The sequence below is a fragment of the Lutra lutra genome, chromosome 10 (assembly GCF_902655055.1).
Source record: "Lutra lutra chromosome 10, mLutLut1.2, whole genome shotgun sequence".
Taxonomy (NCBI): Eukaryota; Metazoa; Chordata; class Mammalia; order Carnivora; family Mustelidae; genus Lutra; species Lutra lutra.
The window spans coordinates 95,792,381-95,812,768 of record NC_062287.1 but is presented as its reverse complement, the minus strand read 5'-3'; the positions used below and the strand labels follow the sequence as shown (position 1 = coordinate 95,812,768).

Below are 20,388 nucleotides of genomic sequence, written 5' to 3'. Positions count from 1 at the left end.
GGCTGCAATTTCTCAAACAAAACTTGACTGTGGTTCCTTCTCTTTCTTCCTCTCGCTGTGCCTCCAGAGACAGCCCCTGCTCCAGCCCCCAAGCTGGGGCGCCAGGGGAAGGGGCCCTCTTCTCCCTCCTCTAACAGCTAACATTCATTCTCGGATAACGCAATCAGAGCTCGAGGATTAATGGACGTGGCTCCTGCTTTCAAGTCCCCCCGCTGACAGATCGCCTAATTCCTCCCCCGCCATACCCGTTCCTGAACCTTGCAGGAAAAAATACAGGCGGCTTGCTTATCTTAGTGTGGGGTTGCCGTGGAAACGGCATCCCTCGTGAGATGCACTGTCATAACATTTCAGCGCTGTTCAGAACACTTAAAGACACAGACTCCCCTCCTCTCCGGGGCCTCAGTCCTCCGGCAGGTTGTCAGATACTTGGGGAGGGGGGTGGGAGGCAAAGAGCTAGGGGGACCCCTGGCTTTGGAAATGTCGGCTCATATCCTTCTAGGCCTTGAGATCAGCTGGTGTCTGGCAAGTGATGGGGAGGGCTTAGAAAACATTCTTCAAGTGGCTTCTGGGGTGGGCACTGGGCTCTGCTTGGGATTTTCATGATGAATCTCACCAGCATCCCCGCAAAGTAGGAGTGACAATGAACTCCATTTTACAGAAGAAAAAACTGAGGCTTGAGGAGGTAAGGTCACTGCTGTGAGCACTGCTGGTATTCCAGGTGACCCCCTCGTCCCGGCTTTAGAACTCCAGGTCTCGCATCCCACGAAACCCTTCAGGCCCATGGCTAGACTAACCTTCACCCACTTCCCCATCTTTTCTCTCCATAGACACGGCTTGCATCCTGCTGCCGTCAGGGGCTTGAATGCCTGCACCTGTGACTTCTCTTCAGCAGATGGGCCCTGGGCCCCTAGAGCAGCTCTGCCCCCCAGCAAAGAGCGGGATATGCTCTGAGCCAGAGGTGGCCCTGAGCCAGTGGCTGGCAGGTGTGGGAGCAGGAAAGCCCAGCTCACCCGCCTTGAATGGGGACAAGCTCTGAGCCCCACCCCCCACCCCCCTGTGGAGTGAAGCTTTAGCCATCATCTGTGGGACTTTTCCTGGGACCACTTGGCTTGGCACCTTCGCCTCGCTTAGCGGCAACCCTGGGAGCAGATCCTTGATGTGCACACAACCCCTGTTGCAGGGTCTGCTCCTATGACAGCTGACCTCAGGTCACATGGTAGGCCATGCTGGGCTCCCCTCACTTCCATCCCCCCCCTCAAATCCTGGAGTGCTAGCCACACTGAAAGACCCCCTTTCCCCATAGCCATGCCTGTTGTAACCCCTGGGCCTTGGCACAGGCTATCCATCCACACTCTGCTCGATGCCTCCTTCCCAGGCTGCCCCCCGAGTGGAGGTTCACTTGTCCCTCGAGAGCTAGCTGAGGCTTCTGCTGCCCAAAGGGGCTCCATGGGGCCTGGGGACTTCACTGCATCGATGTCACTCTCACACACGGCTCCACCAAAGGCCTGCTCTGGAGATGATGTGCCTGGTGTCCCAGGGCCGGCCTTGAGTCCTCATGCAAGCTCTGTGCTTCCGTCTCGGTGCCCCCACGACCCACTCAGGGGCCGTCACGAGGTGCTGACAGACACCGAATGAAGGAAGGAGAAAGAAGGCTGGGGGAGCACCTACTTTGTGCCAAGCAGTTGGCGGGACTTACCCTCAGGGCCCGACTTGACCCCCACCTCCTTCTACTCACCTGCACTGAGGCACCTCCAGTCCTGGGGCTGAGAATCTCTGCGTCCACAGTCCCCCATGCCTACAGCTCTTTCCCAAAGAGGCTCTGAGGTGCGCACTGCCTTTCTCGGGTCTCTGCTTGAATGTTCCCTTCACAGAGGTCTCCTGGATCTGTCAGCTGTCCCCACTATTGTGCACCGACTCAATACATAATATTTATGTAACACAGAAGCGAATTCATGTTGACTATGTGCTTAGTTGTCTGTCACTTCCACTAGAGTGTGAGGGCCACAGGGAGGGACCTTTGTCTACTACTGTAGCCCCTGTACCCAGAACAGTGTCTACGGCACATTGTAAGTATTTGATGAATATTTTTTGAATGAATGTACAAAATGCTAGCCCCTCGTGGACTGCTGAGAAACAGTCCCTTGATGTAACTACTATTATGAACTGAAGCTCACTGGGAGAAAGGTTGTCCAAGGCTGCACAACCAAGAACCAAGGGCGCCAGCCCTCGGGCCTGACCTCTGGTCTTGACCTTGAACTCTCCAGCAGTGCCATACCCCACAGGTTGCTCTGGCTCCAGAGTCCCTCCCCTCTTTCTGGAGCAGCTGCCCCGACCTTAGTGACTGCCTCCCCTATGGCTGGGGTGCACTGGGGACCAGGGGAAGGAAACGGTCCACAGAAGGGATGACCAGGCTGCTTCTCGGCACCCACGAGAAGGAATTGGGGCACGTGGCAGCCTGGGGGGTAAAGATTCAGAAGGGACGCAGATTCTCCCGCCAGCTCCTTGATTACCGCCCTGGCCTCCAGCCTCCCCACACTGGGGTCCAGGCAGAAGCTCTCCAACCTCTTCGAGAACCTGACATGTCCGTCACTGATGAAACAGATGAGCCAATTAGTGCAAAGAGTGAATGGAAATCATTATAACATGTTTCAGGCATCCCGAACCTCTTTTCTTCAAAAAAGTGGGAGGAGCCAAATGTGATTAGTCCCACTGCTCACAGTGGAGACCCTGTTGGGAATGTCTCCGAGGCCACGCCTCCACCAGGCTTGTGATGGCAATGGGGACTCGAGTAGACTTCATTTTCTGAGAGCCTGGAGAAGGGTCTCTCCGGCTATGAATAGCTCTTCTCAGCCCCACTTTACAGACAAACAAGCCGAGGCGCAGAGAGAGAACACAGGATTCTAAACCTCGTGGTGTCCTCCTCTGGGGTACCTCACTCTGCTCAATCAGGCTGTGGACGTCCTATTGCCTTTCCTGCTCTCCTAGAGCTCAGAGCAGGCAGGCGGGCACACACTGCAGGCGCCTTCTCTAGCCCCTCCGTGACTGACTAAAAGCTGTGAGTTCGTGATGTCTGAGGTCTTGGACTCAGGGACAGAATGAGGACACCCTCAGATGGGTGTCCTGACAGCCTGGGAAACCTCGAGACACACTGCTCCCTGGTGCGCCTGCCAGCATCCCTCCGGCCCGCATGCCACTTGGAGAGGGGGTGCTGGCATGAGGCAAGAGCTCTGGCACTTCCAGCCCCACGCGCCCTGCACAGTCCCACACAGACCAGGGTTGGGAGGAGGTGGCCAGGGCTAAATTCTGAACACAGACTATACAATTGTTTTTCCTTTTTCAGTGCTCGCGGTGTCCTGCTGACAGACTATGAAAATAAAGACTCATTTCCTACTGATCTGGGGTCTTTTTTTTTCTTCTCATTCCACAAATACCATAGTTCTGGGTTTATGGCACACAGCTCACCCCTGCCTCGCTCCTGGAGCAGCATAACTAATCTCGAAGCCTCCTCAAGAGCACATCTCTCTCTGCCGGCCCTCTGAAGGACCGACAGAGTCGCTGCTTCCCAAGGCCAGCCCCTCTTCCCTCTCACAGCATTCCCACAAGCCCCCCACAAGTATCATTGCCAGCCTTTGTGAGAAAAGGAGACCGAGGCTCAGAGAAGTTAAGTAACTTGTCGTGGGCCACACAGCAAGTCACAAAGGAACACAAAAATCACGGAAAGCTTTTTCCTCAGCACACATAAGTGCTGACAGAGCTGTTTTACTACCAGAAGGGCACAATTTAGACAATGTAACCCCAGTGTTGGCTATTGATTTGAAACGGCCCACAAGACCTGAAGCTGGGTGGCTATTTTACTCCTCTGCCTGGGAATTATTTCTCTGGGGAAGTGAGATTCTTAGCTTCTCTGATGATCTCAGCTCTGCCTTGTGTAAACATTCATCAGCTGTGAAAAGAACTCATTGATGAATTCATGCAACACGGTCTTTTCCGTCTGTGGGTGAATGAATGAAATCTAGTGACCGAGGCACTGGCATCAGGGTAAGGTCTCCGCGAGGGGAAAATCTGCATGACTTTCTTCCTCTGCTGTCCCCCCTCCTCCTTGGATGCCCCGCGCGGCTCTCACCAAAAGCCAAGGAGAAAGGCTCTTGGCTCTTGGCCACCCATGGGTGCGTTCCCAGATTTGTCCCACTCGCCGAGTCCCTCCCCCAACCATGGCCTTGTCCACAGAAAAGCAGAATCAGGTCAGATGCATGGGTTCTTCCTTTGACGTGGCCTCTCTCTTGCCTCCAAGCAGAGGGGAAGGCACACGTGTAAAATCAACACTGACACATGACCTTAACCCTGGCCAGCTTCTTCAGGGAGCAGGAGAGACAAAGCCACCACCAAGGGGCCACCAGCTCTCCAAAGTGGCAGTCGCTAGCCATGGGTGGCTATGTACATTTAAGTCAATTAAAATTAGTTTAATTAAAATGCCAGTCGCCCTCTGCCACACTAATCAAAACCTAAGTGTTCAAGGTGTCCGGTGGCTCTCATATTGGACAGCATACATACAGGACATTTCTGTCCTCATAGAATGTTCCATGGAACAGCACAGTGGCCAGAGCTGTGGACGCTGTGGTCAACACTCTGCCAGGGGTCCCATCCATCTGGGGAGTGAGGGCCCTGGGACACAAGTCGCTCCCTGGAGACCCTACTCTCTGAGAGCCTTGACCTACCGACTGTTTGCAAACAGTCTCTGGGCCCCTGCCTGCTCTCATGGAAGAAGAGGTATGATAAAAGGAGACCCAGCCAACTCCCATTTCCGTAGTCCACATTCTCTGTCTTTTCTCAATCTGTAAAATGCGGAATTGTACCTGTTCTGCTGGTGAGAGTCAGTGAAATGGACCTGAGCGTGAGCCAGGCTCCCTATCGGCCCATAGGGTGACCACCTGCCCTGGACTGTCATCAGGGGCTTTAAGGCAGACACACAGACTAGGAACAGCAAGTGAGGTGAGCAGGGACACCGAGGGCTTCCTAGAGCAGCGGAGAACGGCCTCAACAAAAAAGATGCCGTTACCAATCACCGCAGAAGCTTCCCAGATGAGCTGGCCGAAAGCTCAGCCCGATCCCCAGATTTTTCCTGGACACACAGCGTTCCCATCTGCCAGTCTCTAGGCAGTATTTGCTCCGGAGCTGGCCAGAGGCTAAATGTCTTACAGCTCTGAACCCTCATAATGACCCAATGAGATCAGAAATTAATTTCCATTTTACGGATGGGAAAGCTGAGGCCCCGGGAAGCTAGAAGGCCATTGAGTGGCCATTAACCCCCATGCCAATTGCCCCACTCTCCCCTTGCCTTTAGAACAAGAGGAGTTAAGTGACTTGCCCAAGGTCATGCTGATACCCATGACCTTCGGCCGCGAGTCCTCTGCCGGCCACAGGCGCCTCCCTCCCCTGCCCTCTGAACATGGCCATCCCCATGCTGCAGCTGCACTGAGACCACTGCTCAGCATCTGGCAAGGGTGAGAGGCCCCAGGGCCCCGAGCTCTGCTCTGCCAGGTCTCGTCAATGACCCGATCAGGACAGTGGAAACAGATGGGGTGGCCTGGTGGCTGTGGGCATGCAGGGGTAGCCCCCCCCCCCACTCCGGACAAAGGGAACACTATTAATGGTATGATCTACCTTGCCAAAGCCACAAATATTCTGTGGAAAAAACCCACAGTGGGCTGCAGCATGGGCCAAAATGCAAAAGACGCACTTGAGGGGAAAAGCTGGCTTCGGTGGGTGGGGGGAAGCACACCACCAGGAGAATTTTTAAGTCAGGGGACAAATACAACATCACCTATCTCTCTTCCCCTGTAGAACAGCCGTGGGGCTGCAGGGGTGGGAAGCTCTACAAACATTTGCTGAATGAATATATCCACGAAGAGGACCTATTAAAGGAAGGGATGTGGGAAAACCATCAAAGAAAAAAAAAAAAAGGATGAGAGGATGATAAATGCAAAGTCTGGAGTGGGAGGAGGTGGACTCAGGCAGGCACTGGGTCTTGGGGGGCCCTGGGTCTCAGCGGTGGGTGCTCATATATGGGGCAAATCTCCTGCAATTACTGTCCACATATCTTTGTGCATCTCATCAGCATTTCATGGGAACATTTGCAGCATGAACTATATCAAGCTCCTATGAAACACCTGGATTTGTACGCCCGCCTTGCCTGTGTTTAGAATTGTGTGTTGTCTCATTACCACGGTTGGGGATGATTAAAATCACCACAGATATTTTTAACAGCGCCTTTTATCTATACAGCGCTCCCCGCGTTGATAGCATTCACTAGTCACATTGATGGGTTTAGACTTCGAAGTATGGAGTGCAGCCATTCCACAGCAGAAAATGCTAGAAACCGGAAGATCTGCCCTTCACTTGCGACCCTCCCTCTTTCCAGCTGCGAGACCCCGAAGAAGCCATTGAACTTCCCAGAGCCTTGGTTTCCCCACTGGGAGAATGGGAGAATATACCTGGGCTGACCATCTTGTCAGGGGGTGGCTCGTTCATCCTCACTGATCAGCCAAGCATTCATTGGGCAACGGCTGTGCCAGGCACAGTCCTGAGAGCTGAGGGGGACAGAGACAGTGGGGACACGGCAGAAGCAGCGGCTGCCTTCACAGAGTCTGCTGTCCGGGGACAGATAGTGGACAAGGCGTATGACAGCAGTACCTCCTTCTATGGAGACGGATAAAAGAAGTGACGGCACAGGGCACCCAAGAGAACTTACGACAGGAGGTTCAACACAGTCGAGAGGCAGCGCTGAGGGTATTAATGCCTGAACACATTCTCATAATCTGTGGTGTTGCCAGCAAGGTAATGGGTCAACAGGATTGTTGTAAAGCCAGGAACGAAAATGCTTTAGAGAAAATGGGGAAAAAGCAAAACCAGAAGCCAGGACCAGGAGCCCCCAGTACACACGAGACCAAGTCCTGCCTTATGTTGGCCCTGGTTGGCAATGAGCTGTGGCTCTGGGCTCCAGTCTAGGTCCCGGCAGCTGAAGGGGAGGGACGTCTGAACCAGTGTGATGACGAGGGTCCACTCCAGCTGATTAGGGCTGCACCCACGTGTCCTTAAACCATTCTCTTTGTGCCCCAGAGTCAAAGGACGGGGGTTCGAAACTGCACCCCAATCTCTCCCCACAGGCCAGCAGCACAGGCTGTACCCTGAGCCCTCGTTCCCCACCCAAGCCGCCGCAGCAGGATCAGGCTGTGGCTCTGGGGTCTGAGGAAGTTTCCCTGATGAAGGCATAAGGAAGAGGAAGGCACCGTAGCTGCGTGAACAGCCAGGAAAAGTGTGTTCTTGAGCAACAGCCTATGTGAAGGCAGCTCCGAGGGGAAAGAGTTTGGACACACAGCCCTGGGCCAGACAGCGAGTGGGAGGCGGCAGAACCTTGAGGCCACATGGAAGATACCAGGATCCATCCTGGGAGGGCTGGAAGTGACACACGGGCGAGCCACAACCCGATGTGCGAGCCACGGAGAGCGCTCTGCCTCAGACGGGAGCAGCGTCTGTGGGGCCTCGGAGGATGGGGGGAGAGCCTGGGGTAAGCAAGTCCCCAGAAATGGCCATGCCCCATCCCAGATACATATGTGCTGTGACTATCTTCTTCGTCTGCAGCTTTCGTGTTCATTTTCTTTTTTTTTTTTTTTTAAGATTTTATTTCTTTACTTGAGAGAGAGAGAACACGAGGGTCGGGGGAGGAGGTAGGGGCAGAGGGAGAGGGAGAATCAGACTCCCCGCTGAGCAAGGAGCCTGATGCAGGACTCGATCCCAGGACCCTGGGATCCTGACCTGAGCCAAAGGCAGACATTTAACTGACTGAACCACCCAGGCGCCCCCATCCTATTCGTTTTCTTCGCAGTTTCTTTGGATGAGCAGAACTTTACACCTCGGTGAAGGCCAATTTATCAAATTGCCCTGTTAGGGTTACTATTATTAATGTCCCATCTAAGACACCTTTTCCTACCAGAAGGCCATGGAGATATTCCGTGATGTTCTCTTCTAAAAATTACAGAATTCCCTCCACTCGATAATAAAAAGAAACAACCCAATCAAACCTGGCCCAAAGACTTGAATGGGTATCTCACAAAAGCAGATATTCAAATGACAGTCAAGTGCCCAACGTCGTCACCGGACATGCAAGTGTAAGTTAAAACCACGGTAAGAGAACACCGCACAACTACAGAGCGGCCGATGTGAAAAAGCTGACCATGACTACACTACATATAGACCAGGCTGCAGAGGACCCGACGCTCACACCTGGCCGGGGGAGGTGGACCCCAGGATGACCGTTCTAGAAAACAGCATGGCGGTTCCTTATAAATCAAAACACATACCTACTGTATGATGCAATCATTTTACTCCAAAGTATTCATCCAAGAGGAAAAAAAAAAAAAAAAGCATGAGTCCACACAAAGGCTTATACTTGAATATTCATGTAAGTTGATTATATAGCAGCCCAAGATTGGGAACATCCAAATGCCATCCAAGGATGAATGAATAAACAAATCATTTTATGTGTATACACAGACACCTCTAAGATCGAACACCATGCAGTGGTAAAAAGTAATGAGCTACTCACGTAGGCAACAACACGGGTGAAACTCCGAAACATTCAACCGAGTGAAGGAAGCCAGGCATAAGAGCGAGAACGGCAGAAGTGCACCATGTCTAGGAAGTTCTAGAACAGGCAGAGCTAATCTACAGTGAGACAAAGCAGAACTGCAGTTGCCTGGGAAGGAGCCAGAGGGAGTGTTATCTTGCCGGGAATGTGGATTACATGGGTATATACGTCATCGAAATGCAGTGGATGGACACTTTTGGTCTGGATGTCAATTGTGCCTCAATGAAGTTTGTAGTTCCTTGCAGGGGGGGAAAGAGAAAAAGTTTCTGGGTGCAGGTACAGGGAGACCCTATCAACCCAGGTGATGGATATTAAGTGTTGAATCACTATCTCGCACCCCTGCAACAAATATAATCACACTGGATATTGACTAACTGGAATTAAAAGAAAAACTTGCAAAAAAAAAAAAAAAAGGAGTCTGTTGACTATTTTTTAATTAATTTTTAAAGACATGCTTCTGTTCATTTATTTATTTATATTGAAATATATTTAACTTGCAATATTGTGGAAAGGTAAGGGCCACAGCACATTGACATGATACATTTATTTATTTATTTATTTATTTATTTATTTATTTTTAAAGATTTCATTTATTTATTTGATAGAGAGAGAGCACAAGCAGGGGGAGCAGCAGGTAGAGGGAGAAGCAGGCTCCCCACTGAGCAGAGAGCCCAATTCGAGGATCGAGCCCAGGATCCTGAGATCATACCCTGAGCCGAAGGCAGACGCCCAACCGACTGAGCCACCCAGGCGCCCAGATGGGATACATTTATAGACGGTAACATATCGGCTCACATAATCCTCCCTTCTTTCTCATGGTGGAAGTAGTTATGATCTAGTCTCTTAGCTGGTTTTTTGACACTGACGCAATCTTGTTGTCCATATTCACGATTCTGTGCATCAGATCTCTAGGATTTATTTGTACCCTTCAAGGACATCTCTTCTACTCTCCCGTTTTCAAAAAGCCCTACAGTCTAGCATTGTTACCAAACATGCCAGGGACGTGGGAGAAGAGAGAGAGAGAGGCATGCACAGGCTGCTGGAAGGTTCCCTTCATTCATCATCCCCCAAAGATCTGTCGACCCCTACTATGTGCTATTACAGCCTCTGAACAACAAAGGCAGGGAAGAGAGTGTCCCATCCACCTGGGAGCCAACAGTCATTATGTATGTGTGTGTGTGTGTGTGTGTGTGTGTGTGTTGCACTTCTCCAGAAGTTAGCCTCACCTTTTCCAATGACCAACAAAAAATGTTACAGTATTTAAAAAAAGAAACAGCCACTCAGTCACCTCTTGGATCCCCACTGTCCTGGCCCCTGGCAGCCCCAACACCAGGATCTACATTGAGGAGTCCCCGGGGGGAGCCAGGTGAGGCAGGGGACGGTCTCTAAGTGGACTCTGGTGACTGTGGGACAGCCTCCAGCAAGGCCCAGCGTGCCGACACTGGCAAGGTTTCCCCAGCCCTCTCCAGGCCTCACTGCCTCTTTCCTACAGGCCTCTGGCACAACCACACGATGCCTGAGCTACTAGTTTCTGTCCACACTTGTTAACACTTTGCACAAACCCCGAGAGCAGCCAATCTCCTTAATGTGTGTCATAAGCCAGTCCCATCTCAGTCACTTTCTCTTCAACGGACAGAAGAACGACACGACCAACCTTAGCCTAAAAAGCAGGTACTCCACCGACAGGCTCAAAGACCCGCCAGAATGCCGAAACTCTTCACCAATGTCCCCACTTGTCACTCCAGCCCCAGGAAGCTGGCAGGTTGCAGGGATTTGCTTTGCCCCATTCCACCCCTGCTGGAAGGAGGGTCTTGAAGAGGGACACGGAAGTCCCCAAGTTGGGGCTTGTGGTTGCCATCCGCAGGGCCAAGGGACCTTCCTGAGACTGAAGCATTGGGATCCCCATTCTACAAGAGGGGAAATTAGAGCTCAGAGATGACATGACATGACGAAGGCCATACAGCGTGCCACTTGGCAGGAACTGGATTCCAGAGCTTCTGATTCCAAAAGGAAGTCACAGCGCATCATGCCATTTTCTCCTTAACAGACCTCAGAATCAGGAAGAAAATGCCTGGTTTGCTGCTATCAATATGGACTGGAGGGAAGGAATGAATGAATAAGTGAATGAATGAATGAATGAATGAATGGAACAGGAGGAGGTAGGAAACACACCCAGCTTCAGAAGGCATTTACACAGAGCCCGAGATTATTCCCTGACTCAACCTCCCCACTTTCCCTGGAGCCCTTGCTGGGCTTGGCATCTGGGTCAAGGGGTCCCAACTAATCCAGAGTTCTGTAGGCTTAGAGCTGGGGAACAAGCAAGACCATCCAGAAGTCTGGTGCAGCACGTGTGTGTGTGTGTGTGTGTGGTGGGGAGGGCTGGGGAGGACACTTTGCAGTGAGGGGATCTGTAGGAAGGAAGGAGTGTGCATAGCCAAGGACATGGGGGTGCTAAGTGGGAATGGGGATAGGGGCGTAGGAGAGGTATGGGTAGGGGTGTGAAAGTGTGTCATGGATGGGCGTGTGCAGGAGTCCGCGTGTGTGAGCAGGAGGGTTGAGTAGGTATGCGGGTAGGCAGATGCATGAGAAACTGAGCGGGAAGGCATGGTGTGCAGGAAGCTGGGGTGGGCACTTTGAAGCCGTTGGAGGCAGTCCGGGTCTTAGCAAGGCCACCGTGGTGTGCTCCATTCACTCCCTGGGGGGACTAGTTTTAACCACAGCCCTGATCCTGAAGGCTCCCAACCTGGAAGGTCACTGTCCCCTTATTAACCTCCTCAGGATCTGACCCAGATGCCCTGCCCACTCTCTCCTTCCCATAGCAGGTCAAAGAAGGGCCCTGTCTGAACACAAAAAGGGCACAGTGCTTTTCTTGGCATCTGAGGACAGCGAGGCCCAAGGAGGCTCTCGACGGTTCTGGATTTTCCACTCTCTCCCTGGCCCCACTGCAGAATCCTGGGGCTGAAGGGCCGGTCTTACATTGCATGAGCTGGGGTAAACTGAGGACAGAGCCAACAGCGAAACTGAGGTGGGGAGGAGGTAGGTTGAGGAGGAACATGCCAAGCTAGAAGCAAAGTGAGCACAAAGGGACTTCTCTTTGTGGAGAAAAGCCCAGGCAGGCTTCCAGGACAGATACAGTCAGCCTGTGACCATCACGAGGTCCACAGTGGCCTGACCAGGTCCTCCCTTGGCTCAGCGGGGCCTGCCGCCTGGGCCGAGCCCCACTGCCCAGACTGGACCTAAGAGCATCGGGCTGGGCCTCTGCAAGGATGTCCCAAGGGTCGCCCATGCCCTTGCCCACTGGACAGACAGCCACTGCCCTCTGTTGGGGACAGTCAAGGCCAGCCCTACTCTTAGTCAAACAGATGTCCACAGTCAAGATTCTGAGAACCACAAACCAGAGGACCATCAGCTCAGACCAGGACTGAGGGAAGGTCTTGGCTGCCCGGCTGGCCAGTGTATTCCCAGGAATATATTCCTAGTGACGATGCTCTGTGGGGAGAATGAACAAAGGAGCAGATTGACAAATGAGGGGTGGCTGGCACCAAAAACTTCCTCAGAGATCAAGCGGGCCAGCACTCTCCCCACTTCCCAGGCGAGAAAACTGAGGCCTGGAGAGACGATGGGACTTCATCATCACAAACCCATTGCCAAGGCTACCACGAGGGCCGGCCATCCCCTGCAAGGCCCCCACTCCCCTTCCGAGGGCTGGTTAGTGAGAACTCACTCACTGAGCATTAGTGCGCACCTCTGTAAGAGGCCATTATTTTCCAACTTAGTCCATGACAACGGGAGAGTTGTCAGCCTGGCTAGCTATGGAAACGAGGCAGCCCTTCTTCCGTCTTTGGTAGCCCCCTTGTCCACGCCCCTCAAAAAGAGGAATGACAGGGCGCCTGGGTGGCTCAGTGGGTTAAGCCGCTGCCTTCGGCTCAGGTGATGATCTCAGGGTCCTGGGATCGAGTCCCGCATCGGGCTCTCTGCTCAGCAGGGAGCCTGCTTCCCTTCCTCTCTCTCTGCCTGCCTCTCTGCCTACTTGTGATCTCTGTCTGTCAAATAAATAAATAAAATCTTTAAAAAAAAAAAAAAAAAAGAGGAATGACATGGCCCAACCCACATTTCTAGCCCTTCCTCCTCTTTCCATAGCGCTATGCTCTAAGCCACCAGAAGACGCCCTGCTCCCAGGAAGTCGCCTGGTTCACACCTCTTTGGCTTTGTGCACCTCCCTCTGCCAGAGCTACCCTTTCTTTAGGAGGTTAAAAATCCTTCAAGGCTCAGGACTCGTGGCAGCCCCTCTGCCCAGCCTTCCCCAGAGTCCTACCGACAGTCCATCATGTCCACTCCCCAGCCCCCTGTAGGTCACCAAGTGAGGGGCTCCTCCTGCAGAGCTCCACTGTTCTTTGTCCACACCCCCCCTCCATGGGGAGACACAGTGCTCACCCCCAGCCCCTGAACCGGGGTTGGAATACAGTAGGTGCTCAATAAATGCACTGACACCTTCACCCAGCCCCCTCTTCTGGAGCTGGTATAAAGATTAGAAGGGGAACAAGGAAGAAAGGGGAGGGATGTGGGAGGCAGGCGGCGGGGAACCACAGTGTGATCTGTTAACAGTGGGAGAGGAGAGAGAATGAATTCATTTCCTCCCTGTAGGTAATGTGCCTGTAAATATTCACAAAGCACGCAAGTCCTCTTAGCCTTCCCATTAAAGACAAATGCATAAATAAACTGGTCTACCCAGGGGCTTGGCACGCAGGCTGTTCTTCCTGTCCTAGAATAGCAGGGTGACTATTTATTTAGTTATAACCCTCACCGCCCGCCACAGTCCTAGAGGGTGTCCAGAAGTGGGTGACCGGGAGAGCAACCCCCACTCTCACCGGGAGGTAGGAGGTGTCTCTCCAGAACAGAAGTGGGTTTGCCTCCAAGACCCAGGGAGTTGCCGACCCCATGGCGTGGAGGCCAGAACAGGTGGCCTCATTTGCCAAGCGTGGGCTTGACCAAGTGTGCTTCCCAGCCCCATACCCCAAACACCCGGGCGCCCCGTGGAGGGTCCACAGGTCGCACACAGAGAGGCCTCTGTGTTCCCAGTGGATCCCTTGTTAAGGAGAAAACAAATGGTTCCCGGAAATGCTAGAAATGTATGACCTATGGAGAGGGACACTGAAGGTCCAAGTGTCCATACGCCATGCATGCGCCAGTGTCCCTGGGGCAGTGGTAACCAGGTCCGTCCTGAATAACCCACAGCTCCCTCTCAGCATCTTCTCAAAGCACACAGGGCAGGATAAACATCCAGATGGGAGCAGGAAGCAGGCTCAGGGTGTGGGGGGCACTCTCCTTTCCCAGCTGATAGTGCAAGCTTCTACACCACCAACTGCGAGCTTGGACCCGAGGTCCAACCCTGTCGATGGGCTCAGGACATGAACCAAATGCAGGAAAGCGAGGATAGCCTGGACTCACTTAACCGACCCCCAGAATGACAACGGCAAACCTCCTAAGAGCACTTGCCCACAGAGGAACTCGTTTGCTTTTAATCTTCATGGCAGCCAGAGGTGGCAGGGGACTATTTATCATCCCCATTTTACAGATGGGAAAACAGAGAGGGACAAGCAGACTCCCCACTGAGCACGGAGCCCAATGTGGGGCTTGATCCCACCACCCCAAGACCACACCCCAACCTCAAATCAAGAGTCAGATGCCCAAACAACTGAGCCACCCATGCACCCCTGTGCGTGCCATTAAAAAAATATACATACATATATATACATATACATGTATGTATATGTATATATATATATATGAGGGTGCTGGTGTGCAACCCACGTGTATAATTACCTCACTTCATCTTGACAGCTGCTCTGGAAGCAGAGGTTATTACACCCAATTCACAGATTAAGAAACTGAGGCTCATGAATTCTAATGGTCCTCTGGCAGGCCAGCATTCGAATCTGGGCCAACTCATCACAGCCAACTCTGCCGCCTTCAAGCTCAGATTCTCTATTAGCTGCACTGACTGGGACCAGGTTCCTTCACCAGGCAGACTTCAATTTCCACATCCATCAGAGGTGCCTTCCTGAGCCCCACCCCGCCCAGGAGGCCGGGAAGAAAGAGGTGGCAGCTGATGTGAACGGCCACCACAAAGCACACAACCCCCGCCTCAGGCTCTCAAGCCCAAGCACCAGCTGCACAGAGAGGACTGACATTTACAACAGCGCCGCTCGAAGCCCCCCAGGAGGCTGGGCCAGCAAAGAGATTCAATTATGGTCATTATGGTGCACTTAGGAAAACCAGGGAGCAGGCTAATACATTTTAGAAAGATTTGCAACAACAGAGGTTGAATCCAAACGAGTTTTCTACTTAACCCTCAGTTAAACAGAAAATCCATTTAACCACAAGGCAACACTGTCTTTCTGCTCTGCAGTCAATCACTTTGCATCTTACTGTCTGCCATGTAGATGTATATTTTTATCACCCTTAAGCTGCCTTGGAATAAAAAAATAAGTTCATTGATGGAGGGAAAGATGTCAGAAACCTCTGTGGGTCTGAGCCCTGGCTCAGCACGCTCCGACCTGTTACATCCTCGGACAAGGCAAGAAGCGATTGCTTATACTCATCACTGCCGAAGACGCTGGTGGTGGGCACCCTCAGAAGCAGCTCCACGGGGCCCCAGGGGAGCGTCTCCCCCGCCTTCTCCCCCTGGCAGAGAGCAAACCAAACCTCTGCAGTCACTGGAAGCTTCCAGAAAGAGGCTGGAGAAGGGATGTTCTTAGCCTGAACCACAGGGGGCTGGGTTCCTTGAGCATCCCACTAATATGGATGGGACACACTTACACGAAAAAAATCCTTCGCTGTCCACACGAAGTTCCCATGAACTGGGCAACCTGTGGCTTTGTTTGCCACAAGCCGTGTAGCAACCCGTTCCGGGGGGCACGCAGCTACAGTGGGCAGTGGCAGCCCACAGCTGGCGGTGGTCGGGGAGGGGGGCGCCCAGGCCAGGGCTGCTCTGGGAGGGGTCCACAGAGCTGTTGTGCAGCGGGGGCAATGGGAGCGGAAAACACGCAGGAAGCCCAGCCGACCTGCTCTGGAGGTGCCTCGCAGACCATGAGCCTGAGTGGGAACAAAAGCAGGAAACAAATGGGCCTCTTGTCCTGGGGTGGGGAGACGGGGGATCTGAATGATGTCTCTTCCCTCCTTTCCCAAGCTCTCTAACATTGTTTTATTGTCTTAACAATAACAGCGCGCACACGCACGCCAAGGGCTCGACTTTTCCTATCTTTGGGAGTATCGGGTGGTTCGATCAGATTTCAAGTTCATTGAAATGGGGGGCACTTGGAGAATTTTTCATCTCTGTATCCAAGAGGGTATTTAGTTCATGACGGAGGGAGGGAGAAGGGACAGGCAAGAGGGGCGGGAAGGAGAGTGGGAGGACTTCTGAGCACTTCTGAGGGCCAAAGGACCTCCCAGGCTGGGGGAGCCAGACTCTGCTGCCCCAGGGGTCCTCGCTTCCCATCCTGGGTGGGGAGGTCCCTGCAGGCCTGGGTGCTGTTTGGACAGCCAGCAGCACAAAGCCCAGCCTCAGGTCGGAGGCCCCCTGCGTCCCAGCCCCCTTGCATTCACCCAGCACGGGGACCCACTGCAGCTCACAGGGACAGGTCCCAGGGAGCTCCCCGCAGGGACAGAAAGCAGATTCTGCACCCTCGGCTCTGTCCTGGCCCTCTCTCACGGGACACACTTGCCTCTTGGTTCAAGTCCAGTTTAAACAGATGTTGTGTTCCTAAGAAGTCCTGCCTTTGAAGTCTGGGAGAAAATCTCAGCTCCAAAGGGACATTTCCTACCTAAAAGGCTCTCCGGGGAGTCTCGGCAGAAATAAAACCCCAAAGCCCTGGATTTTTATCCCTCGGTATTTATGGGGTTTTTCATTAGAACGGCTGCCTCCGCAGACTGCTCTGTGGAAAAGGAACAGAAGGAGTGAGAAGGAGGGAGGGAGGGCAGGGATCCCACCAAGCAGGGCTGGACGCGTCCCCAGGAGGGAGGCAGCCTCATAGCCACCAGTTAGACCGCCATCGGAAGGATGGAGCTTTCCAGAATGCCGGACACCGTACACAGCCGGTTCTCAGAAACCGATGAGTCAAATACCGACCTGCTTGGGTTCTGCCCCTGCCTCCTGCCTCAGCCTACCCTGGACACGTGGAAGGCCTGTCTACCCCCTTCCCGCCTGCATACTACCCGGTCATACAGGAGACGCTGCCACCACATCTCCTCTAGAACATTCCAGTCTCCTCCAGAACATTCCAGTCTCCTCGCAGCCCCTCCCAGCAACACCCTCTTGGAAAACACCTCCCTACTGGTGTCCAGTGGGAGCGGTTGGGGCAAGGTGTGGGTACTAGGGCACGAATTGTCTGTAGGGTATTTAAAAACCATCAGAAAACCGACCAAAAGCTGAGGATTCTAAACAGTGTCAGGGATAAATCACTCTGCCTTGAAAAACAAAAAAACAAAACAACTTTGATGTTTTAACAACTGCTGTGGTCGCTCTGAGTTCCCTTCTTTCCTCTGCAACTGGACTGTTTTCCATCCCGGTAACTTATTTATTCCCAACAAGGGGTCTGTACCTCTGAACCCCCTTCACCTACTTTGCCCATCCCCAACCCCGGTCCCCGCTGGCCACCTCTGGTTTGTTCTCCAGATTCATGAGTCTGTGGCTGCTTCTGCTTGCGTTCGTTTGTTTTTAGATTCCACACGTGAGAGAGAACGTGTGCTGTTTGTTCTTCTCTGACGTCTCTCACCCAGCATACCGCCCTCTAGATCCAGCCACGTTGTTGCAGAAGGCGAGCGCTCATTCTTTTTAGTGGCTGTGTGATAGTCCAGCACACACACACACACACACACACACACACACACACACACACCCCACACCTTCTTTATCCACTCATCTGTCAGTAGACACTTAGGTCGCCTCCATATCTTGGCTATGACAAATCATGCTGCTGTGGACACAGGGCGGCAGACATCTTTTCAAAGCAGTGTTTGTGTACTCTTTGGGTCAAGACCCAGTAGGGCAATCACTAGATCACATGGCATTTCTATCAATAATTTTCTGAAGAAACTCCATAGTGTTTTCCGGAGTGCCTGCCCCAGTCTGCATTTCCCCCAACAGGGCATGACGGTTCCTCTTTCTCCACATCCTCGCCAACCCTTGCTGTTTCTTGTCTTCCTGATAGTAGCCATTTTGACTGGTTGTGAGCTGATGTCTCACTGTGGTTGGGATCTGCGTGTCCCGGATGATGAGTGAGGTCGAGCATATTTTCATGCGTCCACTGGCCGTCAGCATGCCTTCTCTGGAAAAAAACCTATTCGGTTTCTCTGCCCATTTTTGAAATCAGAATAGTTGTTTCTCTGGTATTCATTTTTATGAATTCTTTTATGTCTTTTTGATATGAACCCCTTATCAAATATATTATTTGTAAATACCTTTTCTCATTCAGGAGGTTGCCTTGTCGTTTCATGGATGGTTTTCTTGGCTGTGTGAAAAAGCTTTTTTTATTTTTGTGTTGTACCAAAAGTTTGTTTTTGTTTTTGCCTGAGGAGACAGATCCATAAAAAAGTTGCTAAGGCCAATATCAGAGAGATTACTGACTATGATTTCTTTGAGCCTTTTGGTTTCAGGCCTCGCCTTTGGGTCTCTAATCCATTTTGAGCTTATTTTTAGGTGTGGCGTAAGAAAGTGGACCAGTGTCATTCATTTGCATGTAGCTGTCCAGTTTCTGCAACACCACTGTTGAAGACACTGGCTTTCCCCCATGATATATTCTTGCCTCCTTTGTCATAGATTAATTGACCATATAAGTGTGGGTTTATTTGGGGGCTCTCTGTTCTTTTTTTAATTTAAATTCAATTAATTAACATATAGTGTATTATTAGTTTCAGAGGTAGAGTTCAGTATATAACACCCAGTGCTCATTACATCACGTGCCCTCCCTAATGCCCATCACCCAGTGACCCCATACCCCAACGCCTCTCCCCTCCAGCAGCTCTCAGTTTGTTTCCTGTGATTCAGGGTCTTCTATGGTTTGTCTCCCTCTCTGATCTCCTCTTGTTTTATTTTTCCCTCCTTTCCCTATGTCCCTCTGTTTTGTTTCTTAAATTCCACCTATCAGTGAGATCATATGATAATTGTCTTTCTCTGATTGACTTATTTCACTTAGTATAATATCCTCCAGTTCCATCCACGTCATTGCAAATGGCAATATTTCATTTTTGATGGCTGAGTAATATTCCATTGTGTGGATAGACAAGATAGATGATTAGATAGGTAGATAGATAGATACCACATCTTCTTTATCCATTCATCTATCGATGGACATCTGGGATCTTTCCATAGTTTCACTATTGTGGACACTGTTTCTATAAACATTGGGGTGCAGGTGCCCCTTTGGATCACTACATTTATATCTTTGGGGTAAACCCCTAGTAGTGCGTTCGCTGGGTCATAGGGTAGCTCTATTTTCACCTTCTTGAGGAACCTCTATACTGTTCTCCAGAGTGGCTGCTCCAGCTTGCATTCCCACCAAAAGTACAAGAGGGTTCCCCTTTTTCTGCATCCTTGCCAATTTCTGTCATTTCCTGACCATTCTGACTGGTGTGAGGTGGTATCTCACTGTGGTTTTGATTTGTATTTCCCTGCTGCTGAGTGTTGTTGAGCACTTTTTTCATGCATCTGTTGGCCATATTTATGACTTCTTTGGAGAAATGTCTGTCCGTGTCTTCTGCCCATTTCTTGACTGGATTATTTATTCTTTAGGTGTTGAGTTTGAAAAGTTCTTTGTAGATTTTGGATACTTTGGGCTCGCTACTCTGTTCCATTGATCTACTTGTCTATTTTTGTGCCAGTAGCATATCTTTTTTATTACAGCTTCGAAGTATATCTTGAAATCTGTGACTGTAATAACTCCAGCTTTGTTCTTCCTTAAGATTGCTTTGGCCATTCAGGTTCTTTTGTGGTTCCATTCAAATTTTAGGATTATTTGTTTTAGTTCTGTGAAAAATACTATTGGTATTTTGATAGGGAACACATTAAATCTGTAGATGGCCTTGTTTAGTATGGACATCTTAACAATATTAATTCTACCAATCCATGAGCATGGTATATCTTTCCATTTGTTTGTGTTGCCTTTACTATCTTTCATCAATGTCTTAGGTGAGTTTTAACAATATGTGTGTAATAAAAAAAATATGTATGTAAGCTTCAAATGAGCACAGTTTCATTACTTAGAGCTTAATAGGCACTGTGCTTACATGGAAGTTGGTTCAAAGAACACCACTTATAAAGCCAGACCCAGTGCAAGCTGATTCTGCTAAGCACGTTCATTTCAAGAATAAGGATTCAGAATCTCTGGGGTTTTCATCTCCAACCCCTATGCCACTAGCTATTCTCCCATGCAAACAGTAGATTTGAACTGACCAATGATAGCACAGTGATTGTGAGGATGAAGACAAAGAAACTGGCTCCATCACCACTGCTGCCATGTCTGTGCAGGGCATCCTCCAAACTGTGTGGAGTTCACTCTTTCGGAGCTTTCCTTGAGTATGTCTTTCTTTTTCAAGATATCCATTAATGTAATTAAAAAGTGTGAACCCATTACTTTTCCCCTTTTTGTGTTCTAATGTTTGTTTGTCAACTGGCCTGGTTGTATACGTGAAGTCTGCTAAAAGGAAAGTTTCACTCTCCATGTTTCTTGTCCAGCTATTATGAGAAT

General features: G+C 51.1%; 1 protein-coding gene across 4 annotated transcripts in view; it reads right to left on the bottom strand.

The window, feature by feature from the left end:
* TSPAN18 (tetraspanin 18) overlaps positions 1–20,388 on the bottom strand; it is a 177,196-nt gene that overhangs the window by 115,556 nt on the left and 41,252 nt on the right. The window lies entirely within an intron of this gene.